Source organism: Triturus cristatus, chromosome 7, assembly GCF_964204655.1.
Source record: "Triturus cristatus chromosome 7, aTriCri1.1, whole genome shotgun sequence".
NCBI lineage: Eukaryota > Metazoa > Chordata > Amphibia > Caudata > Salamandridae > Triturus > Triturus cristatus.
In genome coordinates, this window is record NC_140590.1 from 962184944 (window position 1) to 962203807 (window position 18864).

The following is an 18864-nucleotide window of genomic DNA, read 5'->3' on the forward strand; positions in this document are numbered from 1 at the left end:
TAGTCAGAAATTATAAGGCAAGCCAGTTTTAGGACCTATTGGCCTCCTTCTGGCACGAGAACTTGAGCTGGCAACAACAGGTTTTCTGTTCATTCAGAAAGTGAATGAGCTATAAGGATGCCTTTAAATCTTGCTTTCATCTTGTCACAATTCTCGTGCCGTCAAAGACAAGGATCAAATGTCAGTTTACATTTTCTAACAAATTGCTGCTTATTTCATCCTCGAAATTTGTGTTTACTTTTTGTTCTCTCACTGCAAAGTTAAAGGATTTTATAAATTGAACTGTCTTACAATCATGCAGACGTACAGGGACTGTGAAATTAAAGGCTGTAGGATGTCATTTTTTTTAAAAAACACATTCAAATATCTTGCATATTAACTGTAGGAATTTTCAAAATATATCAGCAGTTACAAAATCATATTTTTAATGTAATTCAGAAGTGTGAGGGAAACAATGATTTTAATTCTTTACTAGGTAAATAATAAATATTTGTTTAACCACGATTTCCACACATTACCGTTTGTACACTATATCATATCAGTAAAACTGCATGTCAGTGGGAACATTTGTGGCCATTTCAAAGGAAACTGTGCTGTCTATAAATGACAGTGTTCAAGCACATAATGCTTTGGTAATATATTTACTAGAAGTTAGAGATTTTAAACATGAACTGAGAAACATTCCATCATGACAATGCTATTAATGAGCTAAGAGGCAAATCAGGAGTCATGTGTACCCTATATGAGTGGGCTAGATTTGTATTAGATGGAGCAAAAGTTTAGTCTATTAAATTAAACAAAATAGTTTTTGTATATGCTGAACTGACATATTTGAAGGTACTCTCATATATGATAATGAACAAAAAATGTGACTCTGCGAAATAAAATATTTGCCTAGGATCACACAATTTGAGACCAGCGCACGAGTCAAGCACTTTACAGTTAGGTTGCGCGGATTATTCAAGTCACTAGATATGCAGGTCTGGAAAAATGTTTATGATTTTTCAAGGCCTGTGCGAGAGTAGATGTATTCTGCTTTCTATTTTTAAGAGTGTGGAAAAAGAAGGACATTTTTAAACAATGTCAACTTTTACTCACTGGGGCAACCTTCTTGATGACAGACGGTCTCAATGTAATTTTAGATTTGTAAAAAGTCTTAAAACCTGTTTCTTCTCTTTGAAAGTTTGTATTTCAGTTCTTTCCATTTATATAACCCAACTAATTAATGACAAATGTGCATTCAAATGGCAAATAATATCCATCAATAATACAAAGTAGCACGTTAATGTGTCTAGGATACCGTTCCAATTAGCAGGGTCAACAGTGGAAGGGCATACATTAAACTTAGCTCCAGGAGACTAAAGGGGAACCAAGAAAAGGTAGCATGAACATTTATCAGTGTCGGTGATCATGGGGCGAATGTCTCCAAAAATGCAGCGATATCAAAAGAGGCTTGAAAGGATATTATTCCTAAGTGTTGAAATTAAGTGAAGTTGTGGGATATGGCACGATTGAAACGGTTTGTTTAACTTCCCTACTCTTTTCCACAATATGTATCAGTATAGACTCAAACAAAAAGATCAAATACCGGAATTACTGAGAGAGAAGTTTATCTCTCTCTTTCAAGGGCTCGGAACCCAAATATATCAGCCCGACTACACACTGGCGAAAAACACCCATTTTCAATCTGCATGTTTCCTGGAAAAAAATTAGATACATCCTAAATAAGGTCACTGCTACCGTGCTGTGTACACCAGTGCATTGTTGGTATAGCACACAGCTGGCAAATATTGATGTAATTACCACCAATCGCTAATTACAGGAGATGGATAACATTTCCCGGTCACCTGTTTCTTGGATATTTCACAATTACCCCTGAGCAGCAAGTCTAAAATTGAGGGTACAAGAACGGCCGTTCGGAAAAAAAAAATTATACCCATTGGTGACAGATTCCTATCAAGAAGTCTGTATATAACTGCTAAAAGGAACCAGGTCTGCATCGGAAGCATAGAACACACTTCAATATTATTTGGCAACAAATGAAATGAATAATTTATACCAACATGGGTTAGCTCACAAACAAGTTTATTTAAAAAGCACCTTCAGTCAAGGCTGCATGACCAAACAATGTTCTATATTGTAGATCGACACTTTAATGTTCTGCTGAGCAGAGAAACTAGTAGGCAATGATGCTACAGTACAAATTGTTAAATAACACGTAATTTCTTGATTAAATACACTCATCAAACACCTAAAGCATTTGGTATGTTATCGTACTTCTATTTTTTAAACCAGCAGAAAGAGAAAAAGCGCCACGATTATTCATTCACACACACCCTATTTGCAGCCTTGAACTTTGCCCAGTATAGAGGCACTCTGCAGCATGTAAGGACATGCACAGGAAACGCCCACCACCCTTCATCGGCAGCTCTAACCTGCGTCTAATTCTAAGGCGAGTCCGCTTTAAGAAAAAGACGCCTTTCCAACCCAAAAAATATTTGTAATTTCATTGTGCTTTTTGTACAATCAGATGACAGGTAGATTTAACCTGCACGAATCCCAAAACGATTCAACCGGCTTTAAAACATACCACTCAGCAATTACTACAAATTAAGCAACGCAGTCTAAGCCCTTTAAAAACCTACTTGGAAAAAAATTATATGCACCAAAAATGCGCTCAAGTGAACTGTGAACCCCACGGAGTAACACAACGCGCATGCCAGTCACTTACAGTGCAGCTAACATCAATATGTCTACTGTCTTTCTTCTCTGCCCTCGTATGAACTGGAACGACTAGGTTGAGTCTGTCATCCCACAATCCTTAGCGAAAATCGTCACATCCCCTCCCGCCTCTACTTTGGCAGCTGGTCAAGAAAAGGCGTGAAGAACTACGCTTGATTAGCAGGAAGCATTGTCCGTGTGTCCTGTCTTGGTGAATGTAAACGTAAACAGGCGCTTGACTGACACGAGATATTTCATGGCTTTCTTAACCAGTTCAATTTTGTTCTTCCAAGTCCGTAGGCAGACCTGTCGACCGGAGCCAAAATCTCACCGTGTGAGGAGGGGGCGGGGCCTCGTGCCGAAAAGTACCTAAGAAACACTTTTGCCCCCACATCGCCGCTAAACTCCCTCGGAAAAAAACAAGCATTTGCAACGGTCTCGCCTTTAGGATCTTAAAAGTATTTAGCCATGCAGCACATTATCCTGGGTGTTATATTAACTCTTTTTTTGTGTGTGCATATTTATATAGCACAAACACCACCCGAAGGTATTGGAGCGCTTTACACGAGCACCGTATTTACATTACACATTTGTAGGAGGCTCTGGGTACATAAAGGCGGACACAGAGAGTATGTTTATAGAGTTTATTTATTTAATTATCAGAGCGCCGGGAACGGTGTGCGCTTGCCCCTCGGCACTGCTTTCTAACTGGCCAACATGGCCGCCCGCGCTCCCAGCATTCTCTGCCGTGACGCGGCAGGAACACTAGAGCGCTACTCTACATATCTCCCTCCTTTATTAACACTGCAACAACCAAACTGTACAGTGTCCAACAATAGTGTTGCAAAATGAGGTTATGTTTCCATGTCGAACTCTCGATACCTTTTGGGCAGTACCACTGTCCTACCGGTGCGGGTGTATCTCACCGGCATGCCTGCTCGTGTATCTCTGTCACTACTGTGTAGGACCCAGTTTTGTTTCTCTTGTGTTCTGCTTCCCTTTGCCATTGCACTCGCTCCTTGGACTTCCCCTTGCACCAGTGTACCTTTGTCTTCAGCATTTTTTTGTATACCAGCGGCGTTCGTCTCTTCCGTATAGATGCTCCTCTTGTCGCTGCTGGCTGCTTCCATTTCCGTAATAGGTTCTACCGCCTCCGGGTTCTCATCGTCTTCTCTTTCCTGTTGTGTGTCCCCTATCCTAGTCCAATTCAGCACCTTGTTGCACCTTGACATCCTATCCTGGGACCATACCTTCCCGTCGCTTAAACGGACTGATCTTGGGTATACTTCGCGTACTTGCATCGGAGTGCTATACTTGCTGTCGCCCTTCCTTTTCAGCTGGGCCAACTTCACTCTGACCCATTCTCCCTTTTCCAATGCCGCCTCCTTGACATTGTGTCGCCTGTTGTAGTGGTCAGTGTAAATCTTCTGTGCCCTTTCCAAATTGCTCCGCACTACTGCTGGCGACCATTTACTCTGTACCGTTCGTCTTTTCCATGCTACATTGTCTCTTGTAAAAGGGTCGCGTCCTCTCAGTATTTTGAATGGACTATATCCATTCTTGGTGGGCGTGATCCGGTATGACCATACTGTACTTTTAAATTGAGCTACCCATTTTTTTCCGGCATTGATCACTGCCTGTACTGACCCCATGATCACCCTGTTAAATCTTTCTGCTAAGCCATTACCGGCTGGATGATATACCGGTGTGTGCTTGATACGTATTCCATTCCGCTCCATGAAAGCGTTCCATTTGTCTGACGTAAATTGAGGCCCATTATCAAGGTTATGACTCTTGGCATTCCTTCTCTTAGGAATGTGGCCGTTAGGAATGTCAGTACAGCGTCAGTGTCCACATTTTTGCACACCTCTACTTCCGGCCATTTAGAGTACCGGTCTACCAGTACAATTGCATATTTGGGTATACTCTGTTCATCCAATATAGGACCTAAGATGTCTACTATCAATTCTTCCCATGGGTTTACTGGCTGGGCGAACTTCCCCAATGGAGGACGCAGAGTGGTCTGCGTCTTGTCTGCATTGCTGCACAAGACACAATCCCTGACGTGCTTCTCCACTTGATTGTCTAGAGTCAAGCAACCAGTATGCTTGCTTGGCTCTCTGCTTAGTTTTCACAATGCCTAGATGTCCTTCATGCAGTATTGATAGTAGTCTCTTTATCAACTGACTTGGTGGAACTACTTTGTCTCCTCGCAGTATGAATATATCATTGTCCCCGACTGACAGTTCTTCTCGAACTTCATAGAAATTGCGGTGTTCTGCCCCCAGATGCTTCTTTACTGGCCACCCCGTAATTATGAACCGTTTGAGTGTAGTGAGACTCGCATCATTGTCATAAGCCTCACTCCACTCCTGTGCGCTTATGACAGCCTCCTGGTCATCCATGAAGGCTATGGTGTATTCATCCTCGCCTGTTGGTTTTCGCGCCTCCTCCATCGCCGCTGCCCTACTGAGGTAATCCGCCACCTTGTTCTTGGATCTCGGAATATACTCTACATCGTATACATAGTCCAGCAACCTAAGTGTCATTTTTGCTATGCGAGACGTGGCACTTGCATGTTCGCTGGATGTGAGCACCTTCACGAGTGGCTTGTGATCCATCCTGAGTAGGAACCTGGAGCCCCAAAGGACTTGGCAAAATCTTTCCATTGCCCAGATTGCCGCCAGCATCTCCTTTTCAATGACACTGAACGTTTCTTCGCTCGGGCTTAAGGTTCGTGACGCGAAGCTGACTGTTGACATCTCTCCTTCCTCGGACCTTTGCATAAGGACTGCCCCCAGCCCTCTGTCGCTCGCATCTGTGATGAGGATGGACAGGGCATGTTGGTCGAAGCCATGCAGAGGTACCGTTTCACAGATGTCCTCCTTAATTTGTTGAAATTCTTCTTGGGACGCCTCCGACCATGAAAAGGTCGTATTTTCTTTCAGCAGTTGGCGCAGGTTATGCGTTTTGGTGGCAAAATGCGGTACAAATTTGCTATAAAATTCTGCCATTCCAAGGAAAGAACAGACATCGTCCTTGCTTCTGGGCGTAGGAGCGTCCTTTGTGGCCTTGGCGTTCGCTTATTTGGGTGTGACTCTTTGTCGCTAATCTCCTGGCCCAGGTACGTGACTGATGTCACTCCGAACTTGCACTTGTCCCACTCCGCAGTGAGACCATTCCGTGCCAGAATGTGCAGGACTTTGGTCAGCTAATCATCATGGTCCGATTCGGTTCTCCCAATTACCAGGATATCGTCTTGGAAGTATTGCACCCCTTCCGTGTCTTTGAAGAGCTTATGCATCAACTTTTGGAATACCGCCGCAGCAGAGGCTAGGCCGAATGGCGTCCTCCGGAACTGGTAGCACCCAAACGGTGTGATGAACAAGGTTAATATCTTGCACGTAGGGTGTAGTGCTATTTGGTGGTATGCCGATGTCAAGTCTGTGGTGGAGAACCATTTGATGCCTTTCGTCAAGGCCAGCATTTCATTTATCCGGGGCAGAGGGAACTTATCAACTATTATGTTCTTGTTAAGCTCCCTCAAGTCTATGCATAAGCGTACCTTCCCGTAAGGTTTCCGGGCTACCACCAGGGGAGCCAGCCACTCCGCGCTTTCTATTGGTTCAATCACCCCATTGTCCTCCAGGCGTTGTAATTCTTATTGCACTGCATCCCTACAGTTGAACGGTATATTCCGCACCTTGTGTCTTACTGGCTGTGCCCCCTCCTAGAGGCATATCTTGTGAGTGAACTTTGTCAACTTGCCGATGGTGCCTCCAAAGACCGTTGGCAAACCTGTCTTCCACGTGTTGGTTTCATCCGTTTGTGCGTGATCCGTCATCAGCACTTGCGTTATGCCTCCAGGGTTTAGTTGGATCCCTAATTCACCTTGATCTACCCATCCGAGCACTGAGGGTCCCTTCTCCGCTACATATAGCTTTCCCTCCGCTGTGCGTCCTTTGAATTCAAACTGTAGCAGGCAATACCCCACCATGGGAATGGGTTCTCCTGTGAAGGTGACCAGACGGATGTCCGGAGGGAGAAGATGAGTATCTATGCTCTTTGCAAAGTCTCTGTCCCAAACGCTGTGTTGTATGATGGTGTATGGGGTTCCTGAGTCGGCAACCATGGAGACTTGGATCCCGCCTATGGAAAGTTCACACAGCGGCTTGCACGTCCTGACACCGTCTATGCCCTGGACTTGGTCATCGATGCACAGCACACAGTATTCCTCTTCTTCACCCCCTCCTTCCTCGATCTCTGAGTCTTGTGCCACGTATTTGACTGATGCCTTCCGGGGTTTGCGCCTACATACTTTCTCAAAGTGCCCCATTATCCCGCAGTATAAGCATTTGGGTCTGAAGGCGGATCATCGCTTCTCGTTGGCAGCGTGTGCCCAGCTTCCACACCTGTAGCAACTTTTTTTTTCTTCTCCTTGGGGTCTCTGGTTCGTGCCCATTCTTGTGACATGTTTCTGGGGCTGTCTTGGTCCTCCAGGTGCTTGCTGCCTCCGCTCCTGGGTACTGGCCTATGTGACCTTGCTGACAGTGGCTCTGCTGGCGCTGTCTTTTTTGGCAGCCTCTGTACACCTCTTTTAGAGTTCCGCTTTTTTGACCATCGCCACTATCTCTTTGAGCGGTGCGTCGCCACTGACCTTGTCTTTTTTACTAGGTTCATGTACACCCTGATGCCTTCTGGACCCAAATAGTGTAGCAGTATCTTCTTTTTCCGCTTACTTGGAAAGACCTCGTCCCCTTCGTCTTCCAGCGCCGACAGATAGTTCAGGAAGAATTCTTTCCAGTCCTCCCATTTTATGGCCGGTTCTCCTAGCTTCGGCAGGAAGGGAACCGGATTCGTGAGGGAGAAGGTTTAGGCTCACATGGCTTCTCGCCTTTGCTGTGGCTCTTCGTCCATCCTAGGTGGGGGACTCCCTGGTGCACTGAGCTCACGCGAGCTGGTCACCCTCACTGGTAGCGCAAGATCCTCTTCCCCCTTTGCTTGTCCTTGGTGTGCTAGGATCAGTTCACCTCCCGGGCCTGACGTACCCTAGTTGCTATCACGTGTGGCTTTCAGCATGTGGCGTGTGGCCCCTGGGCAGATCTTGGAATGGTCTAGGGTGGAGGTACCTGTTACGTCTATGCACTTCTCAGTGCTGCCTCTGGTTCCTGATCTGAATGCCGCCACCTGGAAGCGAGAGCCAGTGATGAGGCTCTTGACTCTGTGCCCGCCCGGGGAGTTAATTATCCTTTTGTCCTTTATTTCTTTTTCTTTTTTTTCCCTGCTCACTGTCCTGCTCAGTGACACCCATGTATGCCCACTCCGGGGAGATACACTGCTGTTCTCAGTGGGGCTGTTGCTGTGTGTTGCCGGGGCGGGGCTGGCCGGTAGGGGTATATCAGGAAAGCCTCGAGGAACTGGGACCTCCCCCCCATACCTCATTCTGTATCCAGGAGCACTTGCTCCCCTTTGTGCCTTTGGGCGCCTCCTCTGCATTCAATGGTGAGGGGTTCTGCTGGACTCACTGTGTCACAGACGCTTTCTTGACTCAGGGCAGGATGGATGCACTGCTTCTCTGTGGCCTCTGGGCATTGCCAGTCCGCTGTTGGGTAGTGCAGTGTGCTTCCTCCCCTAGAAGGATCTCCTTCCTGCAGCTGCTCCGCTGCTAGGCTCCGATAAACCGGCTCCCGCAGTCCGCGCATACAGCACACGCGTCACGTAACGGGGCCAGAAGTGGGTGTGTCCACCTCCCAAGCTTCATCGCCAATTTGTAGGAGGCTCTGGGTACATAAAGGCAGACACAGAGAGTATGTTTATAGGGTTTATTTATTTAATTATCGGAGCACCGGGAGCGACGTGCGCTCGCCCCTCGGCACTGCTTTCTAAGTGGCCAACATGGCCGCCCGTGCTCCCAGCATTCTCGGCCGTGACGCGGCAGGAACACTAGAATGCTACTCTACAACATTCAGGCATGGGGAGATTAAGTGATTTGCCCAGAATCACAGGATGTGGACGCGACCCCGAGGCTGAACCCTGGTTTCCAGCACCAAAGTCGGCAGTCTAGCTAACGGACCACATCCCCTCCCCTTTTCCCTTTTAGCCATACACAATGGCTATAACCGGATGAAAAGAGCATTTGTTCTCAGTGGGGCGCCATGGAAAGGGGTAAAGGTAACTGTTAGTCCCAAGCAGTAAAGTTTTACAAAAAGCATTATGCATTGACAAAGCTATTGCATTGACAAAGTCAAAAGGCTGGCAGCATAAGTCGGACCAGCTAGCTTTGCAAATGCTTGTGTTGCTTTGTCAGGAACGTGGAGTAGCAGAGGAATGTGGGGGTAAAGAACACTGTAGTATGAAACTGAAACTGATCATGAGCAATAGCTAGACTGAAACAGAGGCGTGTTCTGTACTCGAGAAAGACATGAGCCGACCTTGAAATATGATCTGCGAAACAAATATGATCTACGATACTTGTTATGGTTTGAGATCGGTCTAACCTTCGCTGGAATGTCAAGGTTGAACAAGCACTGGCAACGACATTAGGTCTGTGTGAGAAAGTGGCTCTGTATATACTGTTCCCTAATAGGTACAGGGTGTACAGAGTCCACAGTCCCCCAGAGGCTGATAGAGGTCAAAGTTAGGTATGACCTTACTCTCAAAAGTGGTAGCTTGGTCGAGCAGTAAGGCAGTACCAGAGGACAGTGTAAAGCATTTATTGTACACACTCAGTCAGCATATGGTTTCACACACTCAATAACTGAACTCTAGGCCAATGATTTGTATATATAAAATATATGCTTGTTTTATTTTTAGAACCACAAAGGGGGTAAAAATATACTTTCTCAGAATGAGAGGTTGAATATAAATACTTTTGTTTTAAGCAATAAATGTGTGTAAACAGTCACAGTTGGTTGCAATAAACAATCCTATTTCCTAAACATAACAATGCATTGAGCTCAATGGTAAATTCAGGTTATTTGTAATAAATTACTTTTCAGATTACTTTTGGAATTCCAGGTCTGGCTCCTAGAACCAGCCTGGGGTCAGTATTCAGAATCAAGTGATGAAAGTCGACTTAATAACTGTAATGATTTTTAAATAATATTTAGCTATTTCAAAAGTTAGCACTTAGAAAATATTTCACAGAAAACATTCAATGGATCTCTATGGCAAGAAATTCAAATTGCAGGTAGAGTACTTTATCGTTACTTTAGTAATCCAGGACTGGGTGCCTAGACCCAGGACTGGGGTCCTTATCAAAAGCAGGTAAGTAATTTCGTTTGCAGAAATGGTACGATTTTAAAAGAATATTTCAAATTTGCAAAAGTAGACACTTAGAAGAAATTTCACAGAAAAGCAGACAATGGTTTCCTATGGGAGAAAAATGAGTTAGAGGTAAGTATAGTTGTGAACACTTTTCAGAGTCAGGGCTGGGCACCAAGATCCAGCACTGGGAGCTCACCTAGGAGCAGGTGAGTAAATTCGTTTTTGTCACTTGGCTGATTTTTGGTGAATTTTTGCAGTTTTGAAAAGTTCACACTTAGAAGATTTTTGAAGAAAAAGCCAGTCAATGTTACCCTATGAGGAAAATGAAGTTAGCGGTTTAAGGGTAAGTACTCGACTGGTAGTGTTGAAATTCCGGGCATGGACTCAGGGGTCCCCCAGTGTCAGGTAGGTACAGGTGGTTCACCCTCAGCGGTTTCAGGACGGCCGGGTGCAGAGAGAGTTGGGCCCAATGTTATCCTATGAGGGATAGGGGGGCCTTGGTTGGTGGCTGCTGTCTGGCAAGCCACGCGGCTGTGGGAGCTGGGCTCCTGGTCACTTACTCAGGGCAAGTGGGGAAGTAGGTTAGTGTAGAGAGGGCACTGCCAGGGCCACTCGGGCGGCTGGGTGCAGGGTGCTTTTGAGCCTTAGGGCGCTCAATGGAAATCAATGGGAATGTTCCGGTTTGGAAAGAGGCTGCAGGCTCGGGGACGAGGATGTTTCAGGTGCCACCACCACTTCGAGAGGTAAGTTGGGTAGTTGTAGGTTAGGTGGGTACCCCGGGATTGGGCACAGGGGGTCGCAGGGCGCCGGGTGCAGGGGTGCCTTTTGACGTCGGGAATCTTACCCTCTGGTTGATCGCGGCCGGGGTGGCACTTGGTTCTGAGGCTGCAGGCTTCTTCCGGGATGTCGAGGGGGGTCCTTGGGTGCCGGACTCTGGGTCACAGTCGCCGTGGGGTCGTCCTCTGGGTCTTTGTCCACTCCGGCACTGGCCAGGCTTGGCTGGTGCAGAGTGTGTTGGGTCCGCGGTCCCGGGCTGGTGCCAGGGATAGCAAATAGGTTTCTTGAGTAGAGCCTCTACTCGTGGGAGTCCCAGGGGCTTAGAGCTAAAAGGTAGCCAGGTCCTCCGGGGTTGGTGAGGTTGCTGGCCACGTGGGATACCGCGCTGGTGCAGGTTCGAGAGTCGACAGGCCGGTAGGGCTGGGGCCAAAGCAGTTGGTGTCTTCTTCTCTTTTTAGCAGCTGCAGGGCAGGTCTTTGTTCTTCTTGCTCTTCTTGTCGTTTTTCTATCTGGAATCTGAGGAAGGAAGGTTCAGGGAGCCCCTAAATACTAGATTTAGGGGCGTTACAGGTAGGTGAAGGCCAGGGACCAATGGGTCCTTGTCCTGGGGTGGGTACACCCCCTATCCTGCCTCTCTCCTGTGGGAGGGGGGCAGTAGCCTAATCCTGATAGGGTAGGGCCTCCCATCTTCAAGATGGCGAGAGCCCGGAGATGTGCTTCACCTCGCCTCCCCCACCTGAGGGGTGGGGTGGGCAGGCTGGCACATCCCCTGTCCTTGTATGGGGTTTCCGGCCAAGCTTCCCGCCAGAGTGGGGGGTTGCAGTGGCCTGGGGAAACTCCAACTGGCGGCATGCCTTTGAAGCTTCCCTTTGCTCATCCTGGGGGAGGAGATTTCTCACCTCACCCAGGATGTGCATTGTTGCAGGCCCGGGAGAGCAGGGGCTCTCCCACCCAGGGGTCCAGCAACGTGTCTGCTGTGTGGCAGCCTGGGCAGCCTCAGAGCAGACGTGGATTGCAAGTTAGCTGTAAGGGGGCATCTTCTAAGATGCCCTCTGGGGTGCTTAGTACATTAAATCCTACACTGGCATCAGTGTGGGTTCAATGTGCTGAGAAGTTTGATACCAAACTTCCCAGGCTTCAGTGTTGCTAATATGGTGCTGTGGAGCTCGTGTTTGACAAGCTCTCAGCACCATGTATTCTTAAATGACAGCACTGCACTTACAGTGCCCAGGAATGGACCCGGGTACTGTAGGGGCACAGGGCTCCTGCTCCTGTGCCCACACCATAGGCGTAATGCACCCAGCTAGAGGGGTGGCTGTCATATGCCTTGGCAGTGTAGGTGATGGGCATGGTACACAGTGATGTGTGCCATGTCGACTCTTTGTTTTGTCCTGTACCCAGACACTCAGCCTGCAAGGGCAGTGTGTGTGTGTAAGGGTACAGGGCCTCTGAGGGTGGCACAATGAGTGCTGCAGCCCTTAGAGGCCTTCCCTGGTCACAAGGCCCTGGGTACCTAGGGTACCATTTACTAGGGGCTGACATGTGGCTAGGGTTTGCCAATTTGGAGTTTGTGTGGTTTAAGGAAGGAACATAGGCCCTGGGCACCTGATTGGCAGGAACCCAGGGTACACTCAATCGAAGTACATTCAGCAATTTAGCAATTTAGCAAAAAGTGGGGGCATACCATGCAAGAAAGATGGCACTTTCTCACAGTCTGGCTTTAACACCTCCAGAGTTTTCTGTTTGTATAGATTTAAGTCATCTATATGCATGAGCGGCTTGAACTCCAAGCCATGGAATTTTTCCCCTGCTTTTAAATACGGCTGGCCCGCTTACCTGCACGCTGTCATCTCACCCGCACAGTAATTCGGAATTCACCGCATTTCGCGGGTCCCTCGCCCCTGTCTTGTTGGCAGCCATATTGAGTGAGGGGTGAGCCACACTGCGGTCTAGTTCTCATTCAGGAGGCTCGACCAGCATAAAGGGAAGGCTAAGCAGAGGTGAGCTTACATTCAGCTTTGGCATACCTGCGTGCAGCGCGCTGTTATTCTGCTGCTTTCGCATATTTTAATTCCCTGTTCTTGTCGCCTCAGTTATTTTATGTTGGAATTTTTCCCCTGCTTTTAAATACGGCTGGCCCGCTTACCTGCACGCTGTAATCTCACCCGCACAGTAATTCGGAATTCACCGCATTTCGCGGGTCCCTCGCCCCTGTCTTGTTGGCGGCCATATTGAGTGAGGGGTGAGCCACACTGCGGTCTAGTCCTCATTCAGGAGGCTCGACCAGCATAAATGGCAGCCACGCCTTCGCGCAGCGTCATCGCGCAGCGGGATCGCCGGACTTCCGCCGGAGTTACGCCTGAGTTCAGCCTGTCTGCGCCCGTCTGCGCTGAGGACGTGCTGCAGGGCGGGCTGGAATCGGCTGACTCCTTCTCACAACTCCATGAGTTACCTAGGCGTTACTCTCCGGCGGAACTCATGGCCCTTAGACCCCCAGTTCTACAATGTTTTCATTGCCTTCCACCTGATGAGTGCCTGTATTCTCAGCGATGTGACTCATGTAAGGCTTCTTTTGGTTACACTGTCCCGAGCTCTATTAGATCTCACTCACGCACGGGATGTCTCCTTGCTTCGTCACATAAAACTGGCTTTTTAATTAATGCGCGATCGCTGATTAAGCATAATGTTGCTTTCCATGATTTCGTCGACGAAAGACAGCCAGATTGGGTCTTTATTACGGAGACGTGGGCTTCGGATACCTCTGGTCATGATCTTCTTTTGGCCATCCCTGATGGCTATTCTCTTCATAGGCAGGATAGACTTTTACGCAGAGGCGGAGGAGTTGCTGTTCTTGTTAAATCCTCCCTCTCTTGCTCTATTAAACCTCTGTCTCTGCCTGGAGATAGTTTTGAGGCACTTTATTTTTGTATCCTGTGTGCTCCATCTGTTTCTTTTACTGGAATACTTATCTACAGACCTCCTGGCCCTAGGGCGAGTTTTCCTTCTGACCTTCTTAGAATCCTGGAACCCTATATCGGAAAACCCTTTCTTTCCATCTTGGGTGACTTTAATTTTCATCTCAATGATGTCAATTCTAAGGATACCCTAACTTCAACTCAGTCACTCGGTGCCTGTGACCTTGTTCAGCTGGTGAGCAGCCCTACACATAAGGCTGGTCAAATCCTTGACGGGGTCTTCTCCAGTGATTCCAGGTTATCTACGGGCTTACCTTTGCCGTTAGTTTGGACTGATCATTTTGCAATACCTCTTGAATTTGCCCTCCCAGCCCAGCCTCTAATTAATCAGACTGTTACGTCACATACCCTTAGGAGAAATTACAGAAACATTACTGATGATACTATTGCTCCCTATATTCAACTCTCTGAATCTTTCTCCTCGAAAACCGCGAATGACGCAGCACATGAACTTATGTATTCCATTTCCAGTGCTGTGGAAGAGCTTGCCCCCGCCTCCCTGCGATATGTAGCTCGTCAGAAACCTACTGCTCCTTGGTTTTCCGAACATCTTAGACTCTTAAGGCAGGGCTGCAGAAGTAGTGAGAGAAGATGGAGGAAGTCCTGGGATCCGGAAGACCGAGCAGCTCACAAGTCCGCTCTGCGGGACTATAAACAGAGAGTCATAGTGGAAAAGCAAGAGTATTTTTCCAATCTTACCGGTTCCCTAACGTCATCCAGGGAGCTTTTTAAAATTGCCGATTCCCTATGCTCTCTCCAACTTCCTGATCCTGTAGTGAGCTCCCAGGATCTCTGCGATAACATCTCGGACTTCTTCCACAACAAAATCCTGGACATTCATCTAGCTCTTGAAGCCCAATGCAAGTCCTTGGATAAGGATACTCCTGCAGCTGTAGCCAAGTTAGATGCGCTGGACAAAGAGCCTCTCAAGCTATTGAGGGAATTTCCTTTATTATCTCTGGAAGGATTGAGCCTCCTACTGGATAAGATTAAATCCTCTTCTCCTATGGATCCTATACCCTTAAAAACCTTGAAGGAGTGTAGAAACAGCATTCTTCCACCTATGCTGGAGGTTATGAATAAGTCCATTGTTCAGGGCTCTTTTCCAGTAGTATGGAAGAAGGCTATTGTAAAGCCTCTCCTTAAGAAGCCTTCTTTGGACCCTGGTCTCCTTAAAAATTTTAGACCCATCTCTCTGCTTCCCGCTCCTGCAAAGATATTAGAGGCACACCTCAACTCTCATCTCTCCACCTTTCTTGAGACCAGTGAGTATCTCGATAATACACAGCACGGATTCAGAAAGCATCATAGCACTGAATCCGCACTCACGGTTGTAGTCGATAACATCCGACGTAAGGTGGATAGTGGCCAAACTACAATACTGGTCCTATTAGATCTCACAGCCGCGTTCGATACCCTATCACCCGCCATTTTAACCTCTCGGCTTAGTGAGGCAGGGGTTACCGGACCGGCCTTGAATCTTCTCGATTCTTTTCTCCTAGATAGAGAACAACGAGTAAAGCTCGGAAGTTTCCTCTCCCCTGCCAAGTCATTACAATGCGGGGTGCCACAGGGGTCGGCTCTTAGTCCGACCCTGTTTAACATCTATGTGGCCCCCCCTTGCTAGACTATTAAGATAGCAGGGGTTGGAGGTGGTGTCCTACGCAGATGACACTCAGATAATGGTGTCACTGGCCCATTCCTCTGTCCAGACATCCGCCATTGGCTTTAGGTCATGCATGCAGTATGTCGCAGACTGGATGGTTATCAACTCCCTAAAGTTAAATGGCGACAAGACAGAGGTCTTGGTCTTTGGGAAAGATCTAGACGTCTGGTCGAGTGAGTGGTGGCCTACTACTCTTGGCATCTGCCCCACTCCCTCCGTATCTGCCAGAAATCTCGGCGTGGTCTTTGACACCTCACTCTCCATGACGCTTCAAACAAATAGGACCGTGGCCACATGTTGTGGTGTTATTAGAATCCTAAAAAGGATTCGTAGCTATCTTTCTTTGCCGGCGCGGAAGCAGATTGCAGTGGCTCTTGTAGGTTCCAGGCTTGACTACTGTAACTCCTTATATGCCGATTCCAACAAAGGCCTGATCCATAGATTGCAAATTGTGCAGAATGCCGCTGCACGTTTTGTTTTGGCCCTCCCTCTGGCATCTTCAGCTACAACCGCTAGGAGAGATCTTCACTGGCTTCCTGTCCAACATAGAGTCTCCTTTAAGATTCTTTGTCTTACTTACAGGGCCCTTGTTGCTGACACCGAAAATGCACTTGGATCCTTGCTTACTCGTTATTGCCCGTCCAGAACTCTTCGGTCTGCTGGTTTGTTTCAATTGGTAGTCCCACGCACGAGATTAGCCAGATGGGGAGCAAGAGCTTTTTCCGTGGTTGCCCCTAAGCTTTGGAATTCTCTTCCAATTGAGATTAAAACTCTTCCCTCTTTGGATTTGTTTAAAAAGGCCCTTAAAACCTGGTACTTTACCAAAGCATATTAATAAAAGTTCGCTGTTCCGAGTGACGAGCTGGATTATTTGGATTATTTGATTAAGGCCCATTGGGCGAAGTTTTGCGCACTATAAGACTTAAATCATTCATTCATACGAAAAATTGCGCAATTTAAATAATGTTCTAACCTGTAAACGCTCTTACTTTTTGCACAGTGGGGTCATGGAACCCATTCTACAAACTTCAGAATTAAAACTTGCACTGGTAGCTCTGTACAGTACAGCACCCCAAGCATTCTGAAATATAAGCAGCTTGTTATGAGTGACGCGATAATTGCAAGCTTATACCGCTAAATATCGCACATGGAGGTCTTTGCTGAGTGTGTTATTAAGTCACAGAATAAGTGCTAACTCAAATATGCGTGTAAATCTTCTACCGTCAATTCTGTGTTGAGTGACACCACAGAGGAATAATGTGCGATGAACACAGCATGCATGCTGTTCCAAGTTACACCAATGCATCAGTGGGGTAACACAATCTTAGCCTCCACCCCTCCCCCCATGGACTGTAAGGGGGCCCTGTACAATCATCTGGCCCGCACTGTTTTCAAACACCTTGCCCTTGCAAGGAAGAGAACGTGTACTGTAGGCAGGGAGACATCACCGCGTATGAAAAAACATTTCAGATGTTGTTGATTCACAAAATTGGGGTTCCAGAAGTAAAAATGATTGGTGATATGGAGTGATCCCAGGGCAAAGACATAGCATCATAAGCATATCAAAGATAACAGTGAGCAAAAATGCTGCCGATGTGCTATTGAAAAGTCAATTCGCAGCACACCAATGGATGTTGTTACTGGTATTTTAACTTTCATATTTCTCAATTCCATCATATTCCTAGTCTATGTTTCAATCAATCAATCAATTTTCGCATAATATGCGGGGCAAGATTGCGTCCAAGTAAATCCACCGCTCTAACCTCTCCTGCAGCCAGTCCTCGAGTTACTAAACATGTGAGGAATTTCGGAGCAGGCGTTTTGGGTCACGGCTGCCTCAGCGGGCCGGCGGCACTGGCTGATTGTTTGGAGGTCGACTCTTTTGCCTCTCAGCAGGGGCGTCCTTTGACTGCAATGGCGGGGCGCGGTGGCAAGGGTGCTAAACAATGGGCTGCCCTCCCGCTCCTTCTTTATCGACGATAACTGGCCAGCCTCCCCCACGGCTTGAGACAGCGACAGGGAGTCGGACCAGTGGCACGGCACGCTAAACGTAAACAAAGCACGTCGTGATTGACACAAGTCCTATTGCATTGAAGACACAAATAGCATCGGCTCGATTGTCTGGCTGCTTAGAAAGTGAAAGCGCGCACAGCGCGCTAAACGTAAACAAACCAGGTCATGATTTACACGAGTTCTATTGCATTGAAGACACAAAAAGACACGAACTGGAGTGGGAGTGCGGGGGCGAGAAATCACAGACTGAGGGAGGGGGAGGCAGGGGCCTGGGGGGGGATCGACAGGGAAGAAAATAGTGTTAGGAGTAAAGGGGCCAGTAACCATGGAAGGATACAAATAATGAAGGAGGAGGGACTAACACGCCTCAAACCAATCGAAAGGCAGCATTGAAGACAAAAGCCAATGGGCAGAGAGTGGGCGGAGCTTCCATGAAGCTTCCACACCACAGTGTATACTGCAGGCCTCGCAAAGCGATGGCAGCACATTCGTGCTGCATCGCTAGGCGAGACCCAAAAAACATAGGCAGGTGCCGATGTCATGGGGTGTTTTCACACCCCTTAATGGACATTGGCAGTTTAAAGCCTCAGAAAACGCGCTGAAATCTGTGACTGCCCATGGTCCACACAGGGGGCCCCCATAAGAGGGCGGCCGCCTTAGTGCCACATGATGGCACACAACGACAGTATAGTGTTTTTGGGACTCCCTCTGGGTCCGGCGAGCCCCGCGTCATTTCCGCCGTGCCGTGGTTGGGGAGCCAGGTATAAGTGCCTTTCCCGCCCACCTGGCGCTCTCTTTGTGGCCATCCTTCATTTGAAAGGTACATAGGGGTACCCTCTTCAGGAGCACAACAAGGGTGCAAAGGCCAAATATCCCCAGGAAGTCCTTGCGGTGGACCCTGGAGGAGCGACGGCGCCCCATTAGTCCTACGGGCGGTTGTAAATCTGAGCAACTGGGGGCTGCCTGGTTTACTCCGCCCCCCTCAAGGGGCGTGAGTAATTGGGTGGACTGGTACTGGTGGTCCACAGGTGGGAAGGGGTAAACCCTCCCCCAAAATTGGTAAGCACCAATTGGTTAGTGCCACGGTGCAATTTGGCTCTTCAGGTGGGCAGGCAGCAGAGGAGCTGCCCGCCCTTAGATCGCCCGTAAGTTGACCCACCATGTTGGCATATTTTTGTATGCAAATAAACCTGCAGCAATTTTCTCCACGAAAAAAAAGGTGTCTTGTGTGTTTATTTCATCAGGAGATTGCTGTATGTATGATGGGAAGTGTGTTGCCGATATTGGCACTAAACTCTCTGCGGTGGTTTGCAGCTCGTTTTCCCTGCCACTGTGTGTACACGGCTCCTCACCGGGTGACCGGGGTATGGAAGCCGATGTCGTGTGACACACGGTGGCATCCTGCGAGTTGGCAGATATGCGGTGGAGGAGCACGAAATGAGTCTT

The 18864-nt window shown here is 47.8% G+C and overlaps 1 protein-coding gene across 4 annotated transcripts in view; it reads right to left on the reverse strand.

The window, feature by feature from the left end:
- MACROH2A1 (macroH2A.1 histone) overlaps positions 1-2866 on the reverse strand; it is a 217957-nt gene extending 215091 nt beyond the window's left edge. For all 4 annotated transcript variants that reach the window (XM_085617997.1, XM_085617995.1, XM_085617996.1 and 1 more), the window contains exon 1: positions 2732-2866. The gene's annotated coding sequence lies outside the window, so the exon portion shown is untranslated. The remainder of the gene's footprint in view (positions 1-2731) is intronic.
- Between the last annotated feature and the right edge of the window lie 15998 nt (positions 2867-18864).